The sequence below is a fragment of the Chelonia mydas genome, chromosome 1, assembly GCF_015237465.2.
Source record: "Chelonia mydas isolate rCheMyd1 chromosome 1, rCheMyd1.pri.v2, whole genome shotgun sequence".
Classification (NCBI taxonomy): Eukaryota; Metazoa; Chordata; order Testudines; family Cheloniidae; genus Chelonia; species Chelonia mydas.
In genome coordinates, this window is record NC_057849.1 from 142583162 (window position 1) to 142605742 (window position 22581).

Consider the following 22581-nt stretch of genomic DNA (forward strand, 5'->3'; position numbering starts at 1 on the left):
ATGACCTGTGTCATAGTGGTTGCTTCTGTCCCTAAAATATATGAACTTGTTTGGCAAGATATAGCCAACATTCAAATAAGTCACAAGGCTTTTGCTTCATTGACACTGATGCCACGTGCTATAAAGTAATTCAACTTCTACCACTTTGGAATGTGGCCACTTGTGAAGACTAAACATATTGAAGAGTCCATAGAATCATAGAATCATAGAATCATAGAATATCAGGGTTGGAAGGGACCCCAGAAGGTCATCTAGTCCAACCCCCTGCTCGAAGCAGGACCAAGTCCCAGTTAAATCATCCCAGCCAGGGCTTTGTCAAGCCTGACCTTAAAAACCTCTAAGGAAGGAGATTCTACCACCTCCCTAGGTAACGCATTCCAGTGTTTCACCACGCTCTTAGTGAAAAAGTTTTTCCTAATATCCAATCTAAACCTCCCCCATTGCAACTTGAGACCATTACTCCTCGTTCTGTCATCTGCTACCATTGAGAACAGTCTAGAGCCATCCTCTTTGGAACCCCCTTTCAGGTAGTTGAAAGCAGCTATCAAATCCCCCCTCATTCTTCTCTTCTGCAGACTAAACAATCCCAGCTCCCTCAGCCTCTCCTCATAAGTCATGTGCTCTAGACCCCTAATCATTTTTGTTGCCCTTCGCTGGACTCTCTCCAATTTATCCACATCCTTCTTGTAGTGTGGGGCCCAAAACTGGACACAGTACTCCAGATGAGGCCTCACCAGTGTCGAATAGAGGGGAATGATCACGTCCCTCGATCTGCTCGCTATGCCCCTACTTATACATCCCAAAATGCCATTGGCCTTCTTGGCAACAAGGGCACACTGCTGACTCATATCCAGCTTCTCGTCCACTGTCACCCCTAGGTCCTTTTCCGCAGAACTGCTGCCTAGCCATTCGGTCCCTAGTCTGTAGCGGTGCATTGGATTCTTCCATCCTAAGTGCAGGACCCTGCACTTATCCTTATTGAACCTCATCAGATTTCTTTTGGCCCAAACCTCCAATTTGTCTAGGTCCTTCTGTATCCTATCCCTCTCCTCCAGCGTATCTACCACTCCTCCCAGTTTAGTATCATCCGCAAATTTGCTGAGAGTGCAATCCACACCATCCTCCAGATCATTTATGAAGATATTGAACAAAACCGGCCCCAGGACCGACCCCTGGGGCACTCCACTTGACACCGGCTGCCAACTAGACATGGAGCCATTGATCACTACCCGTTGAGCCCGACAATCTAGCCAGCTTTCTACCCACCTTATAGTGCATTCATCCAGCCCATACTTCCTTAACTTGCTGACAAGAATACTGTGGGAGACCGTGTCAAAAGCTTTGCTAAAGTCAAGAAACAATACATCCACTGCTTTCCCTTCATCCACAGAACCAGTAATCTCATCATAAAAGGCGATTAGATTAGTCAGGCATGACCTTCCCTTGGTGAATCCATGCTGACTGTTCCTGATCACTTTCCTCTCATGTAAGTGCTTCAGGATTGATTCTTTGAGGACCTGCTCCATGATTTTTCCAGGGACTGAGGTGAGGCTGACTGGCCTGTAGTTCCCAGGATCCTCCTTCTTCCCTTTTTTAAAGATTGGCACTACATTAGCCTTTTTCCAGTCATCCGGGACTTCCCCCGTTCGCCACGAGTTTTCAAAGATAATGGTCAAGGGCTCTGCAATCACAGCAGCCAATTCCTTCAGCACTCTCGGATGCAACTCGTCCGGCCCCATGGACTTGTGCACGTCCAGTTTTTCTAAATAGTCCCTAACCACCTCTATCTCCACAGAGGGCTGGCCATCTCTTCCCCATTTTGTGATGCCCAGCGCAGCAGTCTGGGAGCTGACCTTGTTAGTGAAGACAGAGGCAAAAAAAGCATTGAGTACATTAGCTTTTTCCACATCCTCTGTCACTAGGTTGCCTCCCTCATTCAGTAAGGGGCCCACACTTTCCTTGGCTTTCTTCTTGTTGCCAACATACCTGAAGAAACCCTTCTTGTTACTCTTGACATCTCTTGCTAGCTGCAGCTCCAGGTGCGATTTGGCCCTCCTGATATCTTTTCTACATGCCCGAGCAATATTTTTATACTCTTCCCTGGTCATATGTCCAACCTTCCACTTCTTGTAAGCTTCTTTTTTATGTTTAAGATCCGCTAGGATTTCACCATTAAGCCAAGCTGGTCGCCTGCCATATTTACTATTCTTTCGACTCATCGGGATGGTTTGTCCCTGTAACCTCAACAGGGATTCCTTGAAATACAGCCAGCTCTCCTGGACTCCCTTCCCCTTCATGTTAGTCCCCCAGGGGATCCTGGCCATCTGTTCCCTGAGGGAGTCGAAGTCTGCTTTCCTGAAGTCCAGGGTCCGTATCCTGCTGCTTACCTTTCTTCCCTGCGTCAGGATCCTGAACTCAACCAACTCATGGTCACTGCCTCCCAGATTCCCATCCACTTTTGCTTCCCCCACTAATTCTACCCGGTTTGTGAGCAGCAGGTCAAGAAAAGCGCCCCCCCTAGTTGGCTCCCCTAGTACTTGCACCAGGAAATTGTCCCCTATGCTTTCCAAAAACTTCCTGGATTGTCTATGCACCGCTGTATTGCTCTCCCAGCAGATATCAGGGAAATTAAAGTCACCCATGAGAATCAGGGCATGCGATCTAGTAGCTTCCGTGAGTTGCCGGAAGAGAGCCTCATCCACCTCACCCCCTGGTCCGGTGGTCTATAGCAGACTCCCACCACTACATCACTCTTGTTGCACACACTTCTAAACTTAATCCAGAGACACTCAGGTTTTTCCACAGTTTCGTACCGGAGCTCTGAGCAGTCATACTGCTCCTTTACATACAGTGCTACTCCCCCACCTTTTCTGCCCTGCCTGTCCTTCCTGAACAGTTTATAACCATCCATGACTGTACTCCAGTCATGTGAGTTATCCCACCAAGTCTCTGTTATTCCAATCATGTCCAGTACAGGTATTGCATGATATTTTGCATGTTTGCAACGTGTAATGTTTGTAGTAAATATTACCAAAAGATAATCCAGTTTGGAAAGAAATCAGAATATTTGTTGGCTCTCTGCACTTTTAGCAGAGGGGGAAAAAATGTGTTTTAGCTAATGTCAGTCCCAGATGTTCAGTATCCTTTTGAGGAAGGGAGGTTCAGGGCTACATTAACAGTCCTGTCCTGTTCTATTTGTGTTACCTGAGTGGTAAAAAGAGAACAGACACTTTCCATAAATCTCTTGCTGAGGATAGCACTAACTTGGTGAGTGTCCAGTAGGCACCAAGCTAATAGAGTCAGCTCCTGTGCCTCTCTTTCTACCACCACTACAAAATAAGTAGGGAAGAAAAGTAGCTAAAGTCCAGTAGGCTCTGGTTATCTCCAGCTGCCAGATGGTTCCTTAAGGATTGTTGCCAGCTGTTGCAAATTAGAGCAGCCCTCCAGGCTGCTCTAATCTGCTCTGTGGGTAGAATTGAGGTAGAGACTAAGGGAACAATAATTGAAAATCCACCTTGTCAATTTCAGCCAGCAGAATCTGAACACAACCTAAAATCCACAGTGTTTGAAAGTAAGAATGAGGCAGTTTACATTGGCTTAAACCCCTCCCCAGAACTCTTGGTTGAAGACTATATACTCATAATTGGCCCAGTTGGGCTATGCTTACTCACACTGCGTAGTACCTGCTTACTCACACTGAGTAGTATCAAGTAAAGTAAGGGTGAAAGTATTATAGTATGGATCTGCAAATTCCCCCCACACCTAGGTATACATGTGTGATAGGGAATAAGACAGGAAAAACTTGAACTGTCCTAATCACAGAGAGCTGCCAAAAATGAGAGTTAAATGCAAGGATTCCAGATGGTGCATTCTGCCTTTAATATGAAATATTTTTGAAACAAACTTTTTGAAAGTATTTCAGATTACTCAGAAAGCCATTAATTTTCAAACAACAAACATTGTACTCTCAATCTTAGGGTAATATAAATATACTGGACCAAACTATATTTGTGGTTTGAAACTTAATGATGTTTTCAATAATTCGAAACAATTCACAAGTATTTCTTTATTACCAGAGAAACATAAAAGTCAGTGGTGTAAACGACTTATTAGATCATCCAGTGAAACTCCATATAAACTCATTATTGTTTCACACACTACCTTTCCATCTCTAAAGGTGACAGGTTTGCAGCACTTCCTTAGACTGTTCTATAGCATAACACTGTAGAACATAACATCTCATTGTCAGAATATCTGTCTTGAAACAGAGCTATTTTTTCTTCTTCATTTCACCCCATTACTCTTCATTATGTGACTGTAACAGTAATCACTGGAGTTGGTGAACACTGATCAGCTACCCTCATGACAGTGCTTCTTTTGGAACCTTCGCCAATGTTCTATGACAGGTGCCAAGAAATAAAAAGTAATCTCGTATCAGCACTCCAGAGAGTCACCGTTAAATTAAAACAACTCTCTAGGCCCTAATTCCAGAAAGAATTTAAGCATGGAGTCAATGTGATTTAAGCATGAATTTAGAGTTAAACAAGAGGGAGCGCTGTCCGGAATAGAATTGCTTTCCTAAACTGTTGCCTAATTCAGTAATTCCACTCCCTCACTAGTGCTAACATCTTACAATACAGCTGGTCTTTTTCACAATTCTATGGTCATTGCCAAACCAAGCTATGTTTATTTAAATGCTATTTTCCCCTCATTTAAAATACCTCCAGCACACTTTACTGCTCTTCTCTGAACTCACTTCTGTTTGTCAGTCTCATTCTAGTTATGTGGAGCCGCACACTGAAAGTAATGTTCCAGTTCCAGAGCCATATACAGAAAGAGACCTGTGGAGAACTGGGAAATATGTATTATTTTGTATGGATATTATGCATGCCTCGGTGTGTTTGTTCACAATGGGTTACTTGCTATGGAGTTAAGTCAAAAGGGCTTATCAGAGGTAACAGGCAAGAAAGGTAAAACTGTGCTCTATGCAAAGAGCACCCTGGCAAACATTCAAACGCAACAGCAAGTTTTCGTAACCATGAAACAGTGTCTTATCAGATCCAAACTTGGTCACATAGCTGTTTTGTCCAGGCTGAGGACTTGGGGATTAAAAGATACTGATCTGTTAAAACATCCACCCTCCAGAAAGGGAGGAGTGGGGGTGAAGTTGTCAGTTACTGCAGACACACATTGATGGAGAATCAGGGGTCTGCAGAAAGCAAAATGAAGGACCCCAAAAGTCATGTCATCTTAGGGGCTGGAACCATGTGAGGGACTCCCTACGTGCTGGAACACTGCCTCTCCCCAGCTCTGCCTCCCCCCTGTGGGGGCTGGCATGTCTGTTTCCCCCCTTCCCCCCCGCATATTCCTCCACACTGCAACCCACTTTTTTGACAAAAGTGGTCATTTGTCCCACTTGCTTTTGCCATCTGATCAAGTCAGAAAGAGCAACTGGGACAAATGCCCCCTTTTGGGGAAAAAAAAAATCGGGACGGCCCGGAAAGGGCTTAAAAAAGGGACTGTTCCAGCCAAAACAGGACGTGTGGTCACCCTAGGCTTGAGGGGAATGCCAAGCATAGGTAAGACAGTATGCAGATAGGTCTCTGCTTTAAATCTTTTTCTCTGATTGCTGTGCACCATTTGTCAAAATAAATCACACTTTGTTTTCAAGAAGCGACATCTGTGTCATTGCAAACTATTGCTGTCCACAGGCTCCCGAATGGAAACTCTTGCAGCTGCTAATCCCATTGTCCCTATTAGATATCATGGTTGGCAACCAAGAGACACAGTCAGAGAGTGGCTGTATTGAGCGATCCCACTTTAAAAAAGTGGAGCCACAGGCCTGCCACTTGAAAGGGGTGCAATTAGGGGACTGGAACAAGATCTTAGAAGGGGCAGTTTACCCAGGAACTATGATAGACTATTAGTCCCTGCTCCATTAGGGAATATCTTTGGATGTGCAGGTCAGTGATGAATAGTGACTTGCCATCGGAGATAAACTCGCTACAGCAAATAAAATACTCTGTGTTCAATAACTTATTACCTGGGTCTGTAAGTGATGTTATATAACAATTAGTCTTCATCAAGGGCTGTCTCCACCTGCATGGTGATTAACAATTCTCTTCCAAAAGGCATCAAAAGCAATAAAGAGGCTAATGATATATGTAATTGCATTCCATCAGATCACATGGCTTGGCAGAAGTCAGTGTTATGTTTTGTTTATACACAAAGAGGAAATCATGTATTTTTTTAGCCTGACATGCCTCATATGAAGGAAAACAAGAAAGAACATAAGATTTCCATGAGAGGAAGAACTAGTGATTTACTCATTCTGCATCTGAACTGAAATCTCAACTCAAAGGAAGGAATGGACCTAAATGATCTCTTTGGGCACCTTCCAATGTTACTATGTTCGATGCTAGCTTAAGTACATAGCTATATTTTATGTATGTCATATATTCTTTAGCCAGTCCATTCCAAATGAATATTTGGCTGAATGGTCCAGTTAAATGGACTCTTGGCACCAAGCAGGTATGATATAGTGAATGCAAGTGGATTTTCATCTCTTCTCTTTTCTCTAATAAGAACCCTACAGCAGCAAAAGCAGTATGTCAATAGCAGAAACCTTGATAACTCAAAACATGCTGTTAGCACTGCCAGAGAGACTCATGGACTTCACAGGAAAATTGTAAGAGACTCTCTGAAAGATGTACATTTGCCCCTTGACAGGTGTACTAAACCCATGCTGGCCTATGGCCTGCAGCATCTCCAAGGGAAGCGGTCAATCTGACCTTGCAGACAGTAGAAAATGGAACATAATTACAGTACATACTTGTGCCAAACTTTGCAGTTTATATGAGGCTAATTAGAAAGTGACTGATCTGAGTCAGGTTCTGCCTTTGATTTATCTTGTTGAAACAAGTCTGGTATAGACAGCTTTCGCTTGACTGCAGTGCTGTCACTACTAGATAGTGTTAGTCCCTTCTGGTCCTGTACTTATTGTGAAATAATGTGTCATTACAATCTGCTGATAATGTGGAGAGACCCAGTCATCAAGAACACATCAAATCCAGATGTGTGGCAAAATCAGTTCCTGGTCTAACTCAATTGATTCAGATAGACTCAATTGATTCAGGGATGAATTTGGCCCTGAAATATAGAGTTGTTGGGTTTTTAGTAGGTTTACTAAGATGAGATCACCCTGATTTGAATACCCAAACACTGTCTCCACCCTATTACATTTTTTTAAAAGAGATGACAGAGGCAGTAGTGTGGAAATATTTGCTCCATCCTTCTGCCTATGGATATTTCACCAAAATACTTGCCGATACTTTATATGATGGGAATTTCCATATCACTCCAGAAAGTACTGCCTCTAGTATTACTCCCATGTGCTATGGATTACCTTTGAGTCCCATCACTCTGGGGGCTACTCCATCCAAAGGGGTATATCTAGGTTGGTATATTTCAAGATGGCTCTGCACATCGACTTGAATAGGGAATGTACTGGATTCTTCTTATCCTTCATTTACTTCTAACTAGTTGTGACATCATCTTAAGCACTGTCCTTTCCTCTCATCCAATTTTGGATATGCATCTGTGTGACTGGGGTTCCAGGGGGAACCACACTGAGGTTACTCAATTAGGGCAAACTGCAAAGAATAGGGCCAACAGTCCCCAAAGCTGGTGGATATTCCAATACTTAGATTTACCAAGCCAGCACAAAACAGCTTCTACAATACCTTACTGGTCACACAGAAGTGAAAACACAGTTCCCTTATAGCAACCCAGCCTTGGGCTTTGACCCAGGCAGCCAAGTCAAATATGATAAGGATTACTGAAAATCTTATTAATCATATAAGAAAGTTCTACCAATTCCAAAGGATCGGACACATTACCTCCAAAGTTAATGAATATTTCAGATCTTACCCAAATATATACTTACAGCCAGTTATTAACTAAACTAAAATTTATTACAAAATTAAAGAGAGAGAGAGAGAGAGAGTGTATTGGTTAAAAGATCAGTATACATACAGATATGGGTGCAGTTCTGAGATCAGTTTTATAGTAGAGATGGTGATCTTTGTAGTTGCAAAGAGTTCTTTCAGAATTAGTCCATAGATTATAGTCCAATGTTCCTATTCAGGGTGATCCAGATGGGACTGGAGATCTCAATCTTAAAATTCAAGCTTCCCCTGCATAAAGAATCAAGCTGATCTGAGATGAAAGGCTCAGGACCCAAGAGACTTTTATATAGTTTTCTGGCAGCCTCTTGACCATACAGTCTTGGGTGAACAATAGACTTCTGTTTCCCAAACATCACTGGTAATTAACTACGTGTATTAACATGATGTAATTTATCCATTAAGCAGTTCATATACAGTTTACCAAAAACTTTAGAGAAATATAGACAATGACACTATTTCACCCAAGATTCATCTAAACGTTAATGTTCCCTTTTGATCTCTGAATCAATAGCTATAGTAACAGACAGGAACTGTCTGTTTACATGGCTAACATCTAACAAGATATAAGTAAACACATACAATTTGTGTCACCTCGAATTCTCTAACAATACAGGTTTGCATTTCAAAGTTCTAGCCTACCTAACATGGAATGGCCCTAATTACCATCTACATACTTTTCTAAAGTCTCTAAACTTAAACTTGTCTCTGGGTCATTTCTCCTGTGAGCTGCTTAAACCTTTCTGGCTATGTGTCACAATCTGTTAGTAAATATTAACCCTTTTAGTCCTCTTTTCCTTTTTTATATATAAAATTCATTCACATATTAACTATTCTTCCTAGATCTTTACAGTATTAATAAAGAGTGTGTTTGAATTCTAAGGCCAGAGTGTTTATTTTTAACCTGAGTGACCTGTGTTCAGGCTGTACTTTATTATGGCTGGGAAAGACCTCTCAAACTACAGAAACATGGTATAAACAAGTCTAGGTGGAAAAGGTTGCCTAAGATTTAGTTATGCTTTTTAACTGATAAGAGGTACTTGTTGTTGCAGATTTTGTCTGTAATAGATAAAATATGGATCTCTTGAAAGATGTTTATGTTAACTTGATAACAACTGCTGGCTGTCACAGCTGTCAGTAATAATGACTGGATTAGAATTCCCTTTAGTAATACCTAAAGATACCATAAAGAACATTGCATATGTAGCTAGGCAAAACAAAAATGTTAAAACATAACATATGGTGACATTAATCATGGGAAAGTCTTTTTCCCTCCAAAAAGGGTTTGTTTTTTTGTCTCATACCTTATAAAAAAGACAGAGCTTTTGGAAATTAGGTGGAGAGTGCAAAACTGCCAACGTTCCACTAGTTAGAGAGGACAGAGACACAGAGGCCAGCTCTTTACCTTACACCAAAGGTGGTAATACATCTATTATTTTCTGTATTGTGCTGTACTAATCTCTGATAATCTTTGATTAAATAATTCCATTTGAGCCAGTTATTTGACAATCTCTAATCATTGTTGAATTTAAACATACAACACACTTTATGGTCATCGAATAGAGCTTTCATTGGAATCATCCCTTTCCCAAAGGACTGCCATATTCACTGTTTTCAGAGATACAGAGCTAAAAAGAAATTATTTTAAAAAAGTAAATTGAGCCAGTAATATTTTCTATATTTACTCTGCTCTCAATTAAACAATCATTTCAAAGTAACTAATGAATGAAGAATTGTTGTAGGTCCTTTCTCATGTAGCTCTAAAAGTGATAAGTCCTTGTAACTCCAAAAGACATTGTTTAAATGGTTTACATTAAACATGCACTTCTATGTAGTCATTCATTGTATAAGAAATGTACAGTAATTAAGTAGTTCTCAGTTATCTAATTCCAGCAATTCAACATTCTTACCCTTCCATAATTAACTGTGATAATTTCTTCTTCATTATACAACTTTACATTCACGTGATGAGACCCTGAAATGTGCATTTAAAAAAAAAGTACACTTTAAATAGGATAATCACCACTGTGACAACGTTGTCAACAGTTTTTCCATCTCAGAAAAGAGACAATGACTCAGATATGTGTAACATACAGGAGTCAATTAAAGCAATTTATATCTTGATCAATCTAATGGATTTTTTAATACGTAGAAACTTTTCTTTTGATAAATTACAAATACCGCAGCACAAAGGAATGCTAATTGTTGAAGGATAGTGCAGTTGCACTGAGGAACATTGAGTAAATGGCACAAGAGACTCAGAGGAACAAATCTCTACTGACAGCTACAGCTGTGTGGGAAAAAAAATGTGTACTTAAAATGCAACTTGTGACATTTACTTACTGCTTATTCAATGAAAGAGCCAGAAATTCTGCTGTTTATTCAGTGATTTCCATATTATTGAAACCCAACATTGCAGGTCATAGAAGATCTGAAATTCAAAGTTCAAATTCAGCTTGCTGCATCCTTTGAACCTACATACAATTCTTGCCCTTTGTGATCACTGATCAGAAATGCTCACTTTCATAGCCTCAGGAACTTGCTTGGGGTAAAGAACGGAGGGATGTTGTGCCAAACCTCAAGGAAAATTGGGCACCAATACAAACATTTGTAAATACTAGTCAAAAATCAAGTTATCCATTGAGTAGAGGGCTGTTGGAATATGGAAGAAAAATATGAATGGGAGAAGCAAAGCCTGGGAGAGACAAAAGGTTCCAACATATATGAAAGATAGGCATGGTTAAGTACATGAGTATAAGTTCAAAACCATGAATTTCTAAATTCTAGTCCCACTGGCAGTGCCATAGACTCCTGCTATTACTTTAGGCAATGAAGAGCTTAGGGGTAGTGGTAGGGTGTCTATGGGCAACGAGAATATGGAGGCAGAAATTACCATATCCAAGGTGGAAGTCAAACTCAAACAGCTTAATAGGACTAAATTTGGGGGCCCAGATACTCTCCATTCAAAAATATTAAAGGAACTGACATATGAAATTGCAAGCTCAATGGCAAGGATTTTTAATGAATCTGTAAACTTGGGGGTCGTACCCTGTGAATGGAGAATTGCTACTACATTTCCTATTTTTAAGAAAGGAGAAAAAAGTGATCAAGGAAACTACAGGCCTGTTAGTTTGACCTCAATTGTATGAAAAGTCTTAGAACAAATTGTGAAAGAGAAAGTATTTAAGGACATAGAGGTGAATAGAAATTGGGATCAAATACAACATGGATTTACAAATGGTAGATCATGCAAAACCAACCTGGATCTCCTTCTTTGAGAAGATAACTGACATTTTAGACAAAAGAAATGCAGTAGATCTAATCTACCTGGATTTCAGTAATGCAATTGATACAGTTTCACATGGGAAATTATTAGTTAAATTGGAGAAGATGGGGATTAATTTGATAACTGAAAGGTTCATAAGGAACTGTTTAAAGGGGGGCTACAGTGGGTCATACTGAAAGGTGAACTATCAGGCTTGAGTGGGATTATTAGTGGAGTTCCTCAGGGATTGGTCTGGGGACCAATCTTATTTAACATTTTTATTACTGACCTTGAGAGTGAGAGTGTGTTAATAAAATTTGTGGATGACACAAAGTTGGGAGGTATAGCCACTATGGAGGAGGACCAGAATGCCATACAAGAAGATCTGGCTGACCTTGTAAACTGGAGTAATAGAAATGGGATGAAATTTAATAATCCAAAGTGCAAGGTCATGCATTTAGGGACAGACAACAAGAATTTTTGCTATAAGATGGGGATTTATCAGTTGCAAGTGACAGAGGAGGAAAAAGACCTGAGTATATTGGTTGATCACAGGATGACTATGAGCCATCAATGTGATGGGGCCATAAAAAAGGTTAACACAGTCCTGGGATGCATCAGGTTAGGTATTTCCACTAGAGACAGGGAAATGTTAGTACCATTATACAAAGTACAGGAGAGACTTCATTTGGAATACTGTGTGCAGTTCGGTCTCACATGTTTAAGAAAGATGAATTCAAAGAGGTATAAATACCAGGGAGGGAGAGCAGTTATTTAAGTTAAGGATCACTGTGGACAAAACACAAATGGCTATAAACTGGCCATCAACAAGTTGAGGTATTGAAATTAGAGGAAGGTTTCTGACCATCAGCGGAATGAAGTTCTGCAACAGCCTTCCAAGAGGAGCAATAGGGGCAAAAAACCTAACTGGCTTCAATACTGGGCTTGATAAGTTTATGGAGGGGATGGTATGATTAGACCATCTACAGTGGCATGTGGCCTATCAAAGACTGCCAGTAGCAAAAATCTCCAACTGCTGGAGATGGCACACTTAATGGGGATGGCTCTGTGTTACTACAGATAATTATTCCCCAGGTATCTGCCTGTTGGGTCTTGTCCATATGCTCAGGGTCTAACTGCTCACCATATTTGGGGTTGGAAAGGAATTTTTCCCCAGGTCAGATTAGCTGATTACCCTGGGGTTTGTTGTTGTTGTTTTGTTTGTCTTCCTCTGCACAGCATGGGGCATGGGTCACTTGCAGGTTTAACTACTGTAAATGATGAATTCTTTATAACATTAAAGTCTTTAAACCATGATTTGAGCACGTCAGTAACTCAGCCTGAGGTTAGAGGTCTATCATTACAGGAGTGGGTGAGTGAGGTGCTGTGGCCTGAAACGGGCAGGCGGTCAGACTAGATCATCACGATGGTCCCTTCTGACCTTTAAATCTATTAGTCTATAAAATTTCATAGTGTAGACATACCCTAAGTCATGAAATTTCTATGCCTTAGTTATTAGATGTATAAAAATGTGTTTAGACCTTATTAAATGCTTGTGAGTTTCTGCATGTATTAATCTTGTTTATAATATCTGTATTCCACATTATAAATAACTATAAAAAGTTTTTGCTCTAAAATTGTAAGCCCCACAGTCAGGAGAGAAGCATCACCGAGTTTGAAATACTAATTACCACAAGACATGCCATCTCCTCTCCAACAAAAGAAGGCCCATAGATACCAGACAAGTCCTTTGTGGAATATCAGTGGACAAAAGAGTTGGATTGCTCACACCCATGACAAAGAGATATGCAAGTGGATTAGTCCCATCAGCTTGAACTCTGTGGGAAGGGAATAAAAATCCCTGACGAGAAGAAACTGTATCTGTATGCTGCTTGAACTCTGCCGGGTGAAGATTTCTAAGCATAAGCAAGGGATCCCTAGCTGTTTGGCCTAGGTTAGCCATAAAGGACTTATTGAGCTTGGCTATTACAGCAGCTTCTTTTACCTTTTGGAACCCACCATATTTGTGCTTAGGTTTACCTTTGCTAAACATGTAAATAACTCTTATTTCTTTTTCCTAGTTAATAAATCTTTAATTATTTTATTATAGGATTGGCTACAAGCATTCTCTTTGGTGAGAGATCTCTGGTGCACTTGACCGGGGGTAAGTGACTGGTCCTTTGGGACTGGGAGTAACCTGAATATCGTTGTGATTTTTGGTGTAAGGGACCATCTATAACAAAGGCAAGTTTGCCTACGTGGCAAGATAGATCAGAGTACCCAAGGAGACTGTCTGTGACTCCATGTCAAGGCTGCTACAGTGCTTGAGGAGTTCACACTTGATACTTGCTAGGTGAAATTTAAGTATAGAACTCACAACCAGTTTGGGGTTTGTGCCATGCTTTGTAAAGAAACTCTTTCTTACCCATAATGCCATGGAATGATCAACAGTTTCTTGGGTTTTGTACACATTACACAGCCCATCTTTGTCATTTTTAAAAGTTTAACTTATATAAGGCACAGTGATAATAATGACTCCTTCACTTTTTCTATCATGACTATGGAGTATAGTATTATCTTTGATTTTTGAGCATAGAATCTTTGTCCTTTTGTTTCCTTTGTCCGTAATTCTCACTATTCCTTCGTGAGCTCTTTCATGACCAAACTTTTAAATTTTTGTCTACCTAAGGATATAATAAGATCCACCACCTCATTTTTTGGTGCATGTTTTGCTGCTTTGTCAGCCTTTTTATTTCCGGATATTCCAGTATGCCCTGGAATCCATGCTATTGTTACACAGATACCTGCTTGCATTATTTCCGTAGTCAGGAAGATAATTTCACTTATGTCATTTTCTGCTTGTTCTGATTGTCTTTGTGCCTGACAAGGCATCAGATAAAATTGCAGCGGCAGCCAGTTGCATATCTCCTACCCAGGTTAGTGCCAACATTATTCCCATTGATTCAGCTGTCAGAAGGGTCACATAATTCAATAACCTTTTAGATTTCTGGATTCCAAGACTAGGCTGTTTCCACCCTACCTGTGCTGTCATCTTTTGATCCATTTACACAGAATTGGCAAAGCTGGCTCCATTTTTCATAAACAAATTCAGAAATTTCTTTGGTCATAGTGTATGTATTTTTCCTTCCCTCATTTTGTATACAGTTCCAAATCCACAAATGGGGGGATAGCTGTCCAGCTTTCATTTGATTCCTCTATGAATATTTTTTTACTTCTCTCAATTTTTCTTTTTTACATATTTCCTTTTTTGACCCCAGTATTATGAGGAAGTCTGTGGAAATCCATATCACTTTGTCTACTAAGCTCCCATTTATCCTCAAATCAGCTGTTTACTTCTGTTTTAATGATTCCCTTTTACCTTGCCCAAAAAGTTAGATCTAGTAGTTTTATCCTTAGATTTATATTTATAGAGGTTTCTCCAGTGGCTACTTGCAGCACACATGCTGGTGTAATCATTGTGCCGCAAGCCAGTCACAGAGCTTGTACATGGAGTTGTTCAAAGTTCCTCAGAGTTGTTTTTGAGGCTTGGCATCCGTAGTCAAAAACTGGTCTTTCCAATACTCTATACATCATCATCAGAACCTTCTTTTCTGTACTCCATTTTTTCCAGCTACACTTTTAAGTAAGTTCATCCTACTTTTATACTTCTGTATGAAGTTATCTGTGATCTTTCTAAGTTAATTTATTGTCAAACACTACTTCTAGGAACAAACTTTTGAACTATCAATTTTTTCACTATACAGAAATAAGTTCCATTCTTCACTGAATTCCTGCTTGGTTAAAAGCTTTCTCTTTGTTTTTGCAAGTGAGAATGTAAATCCCCAATCATTTTCCTACTTGGAAATTCTCTGGAATACCTCATTTGTTTTTTTCTCCCTGGCTACTTTAAGTCTTTTATGCTTAGTTCATATAGCATAGTACTCTGCAAAAAGGGAGATACCTGCTCCTGTCTGCACACTTTTTGGGAGGTCATTTATCATAATGGAAAACCAAAATAGGGCTGATAATATCCCCTTGTGGGGTTCCATTTGTAAGTTTGTAGCTTTTTGATAAAGCTGTTCCCACTTTGACATGTATAGTTCTATCTCTTAAAGTCCCTTATCCATCAAAACATTCTCCTCTTCATTCTAACTGTGGCTAGTTTATATAGGCCTTCCCTCCATAACATCATATGATTTTTCAATGTCCAGAAAGACTTATCATAAAGTTCTTAGTCCTTATGCTTTTTTCTACCTCTGTTTCTAGTCTCAGTATTTGGTCAACAGTGCATTTTCCTTTGCTAAAACCACTTTGTATCTCAGTTATAATATCATTTTTTCTCCCAATATTCAGTTAGTCTTACATTTATAATTTTTTAATGATTTTCGCCACTGATGATATGAGGGCAATAGGCCTGTAAGCGTCAGGCCTTGTATATGTTTTGCTTGGTTTCCTAATTGGTATCACCGATGCTTGTTTCTATTCTATTGGCAGCAGTTCTTTTCCTGCATATCATTATATAACCACAATAGCATCTTTAGACTCCCTTCTGAGAAGTGCTGAAACATTTAATTACTTATACTATCTTTACCTGTATTTTTCAGGCAATAAGCTCCTGCATACTAACATCTTTTTTGTTTAACAGGTCAACATGTTCTCTCAATCCATTTAATAGTTCTTTTATCCCGAGCAAACCTCCATTTTTCTTCACGAAACTCATTGCTTTGATTCATATCACCAGAGACCCTTTGGAATTCTTTTGCTAAAATGCCTGTGCTTCCTATATTGAAATCCTTAATTTCATTGTTTACAGCAAGACCAGATATACATTTACTCTGAATTCCATTCATTCTTTGAATTTGCTTATATATTTCTGAAAGCTTTGATTCTTTTTTATTCAATTTCCCACAAAATTGTCCAACTTTATTTTTGATATTCTTTTGTGCCACCATCTTACATCTCTTATAATTAATTACATCTTTACTATTTGTTGTGTGTTTGTGCTTGCTTATATTGCTAATTTGCAATCTCCATTCCACCAGGGTACCAGATTTCTAAATCGGGGCAATTTTGATATTTTATGGACAGCCAGGTCAGCTGCTGCCATGATTCCTTTTATTACATTGTTGTAGAATTCTTCAAGGTTATCGCTTGTTCTGTTCCTGTATAAAATATTCATCACAGGCCCCAATCAGGTTTTGGAAAAATCCAGCTAGGGACTTTTTGTGTGTCTCGATATTTCCTCAGCATTGGTACTCAATAAATGTAGGTACGTGATCACTTCTGTTCCATCTTCATTATGAATTTCCCAGCTGCATTTTAAACCTATATTATTTGTGGGAATTCCCAGATCCAAACTGGAAAATGATCCATCCACTGAATTAAATCTAGTAGCTGCTCCTCTATACAATATTACCAGCTTATGCATATTGATAAATTATTCTAAGTATTTATAATTTAGATCTGTTTTCTTACTTCCCCATAGCTCATTATGGCTATTAAAGTCTCCACAAATTATGATTTTTTTCTATTTTTTCTAATTCTAAAATAACTAATTTATACATGGACTGTAAATATTATAAATTCAGGCCTAAGTGTTTTGTTGTTGTTGTTGTTCTCAATGGGAATCTCAATAGCACTGTGTTCAAAACTTTAGCTTCTGTATACACATTTCAAAGTAGCTAAATTCCTCTTTTATAAATATACAGGTACTCCTCTTCCCCTCCTCTGCTACCCTCTTTATCCTTCCATAGTGTATAATTTCCCAGTATATTGAACACAAGGCTACTTATTAGCCAGATTTCTTGCACACACATTATATAAAGCTTTTTCCCTGTTTCAAGGATGACTTTTTAAAATTCCTGTCCATGCATTACTAATCTATGCACATTCCAGCTAAGGTTTATTAAGACCGTGTCACTTAAGATGTACTATTGCCTTCATTGAAAATCACATGAATATGGCTGGTCAAGAGGTTCATGATTTTTAGATTTTTTTCTACTTCTTTTGCTATGATTTTGATTTTCAATTTTCCCCCATCTACAAGATGCAGTTAATTGCTTCTATAACAAATGCTATCAACTTATTTTACCTATAGGCACTATATCATCTCCTTTTCCTCTCATATATTCCTGCCTGACCAGAGATGTGTTCTGCTGTCCATGTACATCTTTTCTTTTATTTGTGTCATTTTTCTTTTTTCTATTTTATGCAGTAGATAACTTTTGGTACCATCCACAGATCATCCTTTTTTGAATAATGTTATTTTTTTTTCTCCAGCAGTTCTGCTACTGCACACCCTTCATATGCTGCAGAGCACTTTCCCCTCCAGTTAGGTTCTATTCCTCTTATCATTTGAGTGATTTTCTCCACATTTACTGCACCTCATTGTTCCCTTACACATGGCTGTCACATGTCCAAATATTTAACAATTATATCACCTTATAAATGGTTTAATTCAGTCAGGTTGATATCACATTTGGAGCCTATCCAGAAGTGTCCTACCTGTAAGTGTTATGCATATTGCCAATATGGACAGTTTTCTTCCTTTCTTCTACTAAGTAGCTACTTAAGAAACAATACTTCATCTTCACCTATTCTCTTTTTGATACCATCCTCAGACAGTCAGAGCAGCATGACATACATAAGGCATCTTGCTTCGATCAGGAATTTGGGCAGTTGACAAGTAACTTTCATTCCCCCTAAGGTTACAGTTTTAAGAAGTTTTTTAACTTCTTCTTTTATGTATATGTTCTATCTGTATACGTCCACTCGGCATGTTTCAGCTCTTTGTACATCATCAACACTTATCATTAGCCATTCCACCATTTTCAGGGATTAACATCTTGTATTTTCACACCTTTTGTCACTGATTTCACAACTATAAAATGTTGGCTTTTATCCTGTTTTTTTAAATTAATTCTATGCATTCCTTCTTCAAATCCTGATATGTCTAATCATTTCCCCCCTTTTTTCCTGATCTGAACCCATTCCTCATCCCCTGCTTCTATTCCTCCATAGTCCAAGGTAACTTTCTTTTCCTCCCCATTCCCACCATCCCAACCTCCAGTATCAATGTGCAGTTGGGGGCTGGGGCCAGTCACCACCCTCCACCTAGCCTGGTCCTACAGCCCAGCCTCACCATCTTCTACCATGTTTAAGCCCTATTACAGCCTGAGCCCACTAGTCTGTCAGAGATACATCTTCAAGGCAGGCTCTTGAGATAATTTTCCATTTCTCTCATTAGCCAGTTAATTATAGTCTACTGTTGTTTTGATCTCTACTGGTGTGCCATATTTACTGTGCAACACATTAACAAGCACTTAAGCTTTCCTGTGTTTTGAAGTGGGTTCAATGTACAAGCAGGTGTTATTTCATTAAGATTGTCAAGGTACCCATTACCTTCCTCGTTAAACATCCCCTATGCTGCAGTTACACAAAGTTATAATTTCCTTCTTACTAAGAGTGGACATGTATTAACATATGACTCCTTTAAACATACAGCTCTATTAATTCAGGCTAGCATAGAGTATTATGAATACATTTCTTTTAAATAACCAAACAAAAAAGAAAGCTCAGCATAAATTTACATTAACATTTTTTTTTATTTTGTGTATTAAAACTGATAATAGCCTACTGTCTCTATGGCAGACCTTCTTTAAGCTTCTCCCATCTTCCTTCCTTGTTCTCTTCTACAGAGCTAAAGAAGAAGTGCAGTAAATATCCTCACTCGAGTCATTTTCCTCACCATGCCTAAAGATTCCTAAACTTTTGTTAATGATCCCTATGCTGTTGATAAAATATCATTAATACTGTATGTAAAGAAAGATGACCATGTCTCCCCCTTGGAAGATTATTTGTACAAAACCTAGTTCAATTGCACAGTATTTGCATCCTACAGAATACAGGGTGCTGTAAAAATCATCCATATAAGCCCATAAAGTAAAATCTAACATTGGACAGGTTGGTTATAGTGTCCTTCCCACAGCCTGGTTGAAGACACACTGAATTTTGTGTGCATAAGGAATATGGGGTAAGTGCTAACATTTGGCACATCTGTAGTCAGTCACATTACCAATGCTGCCAAACACAAGAGCTTAAAATTGAGAGCTGTCAGTCATTTATTTCTCCCTGTGTGGTGTGCCCAGCCATAGATACAGTGAGCAAGAGAGAGAGAAAGAGAGAGAGAAATTACTGAATATATATACATTTCCCTCTGGATCTTCTGAAAATTTCCTCTTAATATTGCATCCTGCGTCAAAGGACAATTAGAGCCCCAGCTACCTTTGAATGTTAGTGGGAGTTGGGCATCTAATTCCTTCAGGCTTTTTTGGTGGCCCCAGCCTGCTTCTCTACAGGGTATCAAAAGGCAGAGAGCGCCACTACTTGTTTTGCCATGACCTAGTTTCTCAAGTGCATCTCTTCAAAGGAAATTCAGATTCACTTCTTTTCCACCAGCAAAAATAAGATTAGACAGTAAATTTCTTGACCTTTCATTAACTTATTAAGTAGTTGTGCTGCCAAATTTCACAACCCATTCAGAGCCGAATGGTACTTAAACACCCTCAGGTGTTTCACTGAAAATCTAATCATAACAGAATCATAGGTGAGTTATCCTTTCAGCGCACTCATTTGAGAGCTGAAAGAATATCCATTATCAGAGAGCACTGTGCAATATGACATACCTCGTAACATAGTCTGCAAAACAATTATTCCATTGATTATTGTAAATTATTTATTGAAAACTTGTCTTCAGTGTTGCTGATAATGTATTGGCTGTCCTTCTCATATTGCTGGATGGAAGGAATATTTAAACAACTCTGCCAGAGCTTCAGCCTGCAGTGACAAAGGACAGTGACAGCAACTGAATATGGTGTCATGCTGATTGGCATCTACAGGGCTAATGCAAACAAGTGAACTTTATTAAACTTGACATATCTAATAAGAAGAACACTTGGCTGGGATTGTTGGCCTTACAGTTATTGAAATGTTTAATACAGTAAGTGTTCCATTGGATGTTCTCATTTTATCTCTGTCACTTTCAAATGCAAATTGTTAGAATGGTGAAAACCTACAAGAAAGTGCTGTAGATTGCCACAGAGGCAACCCTTCCCACTTCTGAACCCCAAAGCTTGAAATTGTGGGAGTGGGCTCCTTTTGGCACACTGAGAGGAGTTTTGGACTTTATAACAAATGTAACTCTTAGAAAGTATACTAACTGGGGTAAAACTTCAGGATATTTTTCAAGGGAATTTCTTACAAGGCTCCTTCAATTTTTAATGGGATATCTGCCTAGTTCTACACAAATTCAAGTGAAAATTTATACTACTGTGTTTGATCATATGCTCTGTGCAAGTATTTTGAGAATGTTGTAGGTCTTGGGATAGGGGGAGGAGAGCAAATACTTTTATTTCTCTTTGACCAAACAGCAAAGTTTAGATTTTAGAAGAGATGTTAGGTCCAAAAAATGATGATGGTAGTAGTGGGCAGATTGTCTGACTGTTTTTTCATTTGGATTTGAAAATTCCTGGTTCTCTCATACCCTGCTATCCTGTAAACACTTATAAATGTGGCTATCTTTATCTTACAGGAGTAGGTTCACTGAAGTCAATGGGTAGGATTTTTTATTCAATTGAAGTCAATAAGTCAATTGAAGTCACTGACTTCCGTGGAAGGAAAACTGGACTGGGTGCTTTGAAAGTCCCATCCAATGTAACTGCACTTAAAGCTGAACATGGGCAATGCACTTAAAGCTGAATATGGGCATATGTTTTCACAGGACTGGTGCTTCTGACAGTATATATGTTCTATACCTTTATACTGAATGCAGTAGACAGCGATTCCATCCCACTGTAAAGCTGCAGTGATACCAAAAAGTCTCATATCTTTTTTTAAACTTATGCTCCTTCAAAATTAATAATAATATTTTGGGATAGAGTTTGGTGCTTATGTACTGCCTGGAAAGTGAGGATGAGCATTTCTGACAACATCTTTCTGTAGGCTCAATAAAAGTTCCTTATAAGTCATCATAATACTGTCTTTCTGGTCTGAGAGAATGTAATTTCATTTCTCCATTCCATATGCTACCAATACAGCCTTGTCATTGCAAATTATTCTATTTTATGTTTTTCTAATCCAAACTACTGAAGCCAATAGAAAGACTCCCATTAACTTTCCCTGGGTTTACATCAGCCACCAAGGTGTCATCACTCAAGAAAAAATAACATGCAATCCAGGCATATTCCTATATGCTGATAAATTTTCACAAACATCTGAACTTCATACAGACCTCTTTGTTTTCTTTGGATTTTAGGGGCAAAACAATTTTAAAAGTTAAGGTTAAAATAATGATAAACTAGACCAATCTTTGCACATGCAGTTTGAGTAACCCTGTAAAAATAGCATGTTTAAAAAAAATCTATTTCTAAGTAAAATCAAACAAATGTTCCTGCTAATCTCTGCTAACAGAAATGATGCACTGTTTAAATTTATGCTATACATATTCAGTATCTTTCTTTTATATAATCAACATTTTTAATTTGACAATGGTGAAGTAAGTGATGAACCAAGGCTACTAACTATTATGTAAAAATATGCATGTTTTATCATTGTTTTCAAACCTGCCCATTCCCCCACCCCGAAATTGTCTATTGCATCTTGTCACAAATCTAGGTCCCGATTCTGATTTCAGTGGTACTATCACTCCTACACTTAAAATAGAGCTCATTTGTAAGTTTTGGCAGAACGGAGGCCCTACATTATCAGCTCTCTGGAGCAAGGGAATGTCTTTTCGCACAGTGCGTAGCACAATGTGATTCTATGCCTTGCTTTGGATACCCAGTCACTACTGTAATACCTATTACTGTTACAACTCAAAAATCACAAAATGTTGGCTTTCTAATATCCCAGTTGTAGCCGTATAAGGAATATGAATATTCTGCCTTTTACCCCAAAGTTCCCCTCCTTACTTCAGACGATTAAGCTATAGGATTGTTGCTGAACATCCTTCAAGGCCATTATAATGATGATAACATTTTGCTTAGAGTGGCTTGCATAGAACAGCATCTCTGCCTCTCTACCTATCATACCCATATTATCATTCTGAAAGCAGCTGCTGAGATTGATGACACATCTATAATTCTCCAGAAGAAAGATAATGAAAAAATAAAAACTTCAAAGGCTATCTTACACAAATGTTTTTGAATTTTTGTGATACATTCATGAAGGTAAGCTACAGAAACTTTTTTTTAACCACCATCATAAAATAGGTCTCATAAACTTTCCTTTATTTTTAATTTGGTGGGGTGTTTGGTATTGTTATTGGAATTTTTTTGTCAGTATATTTTGTAGTTC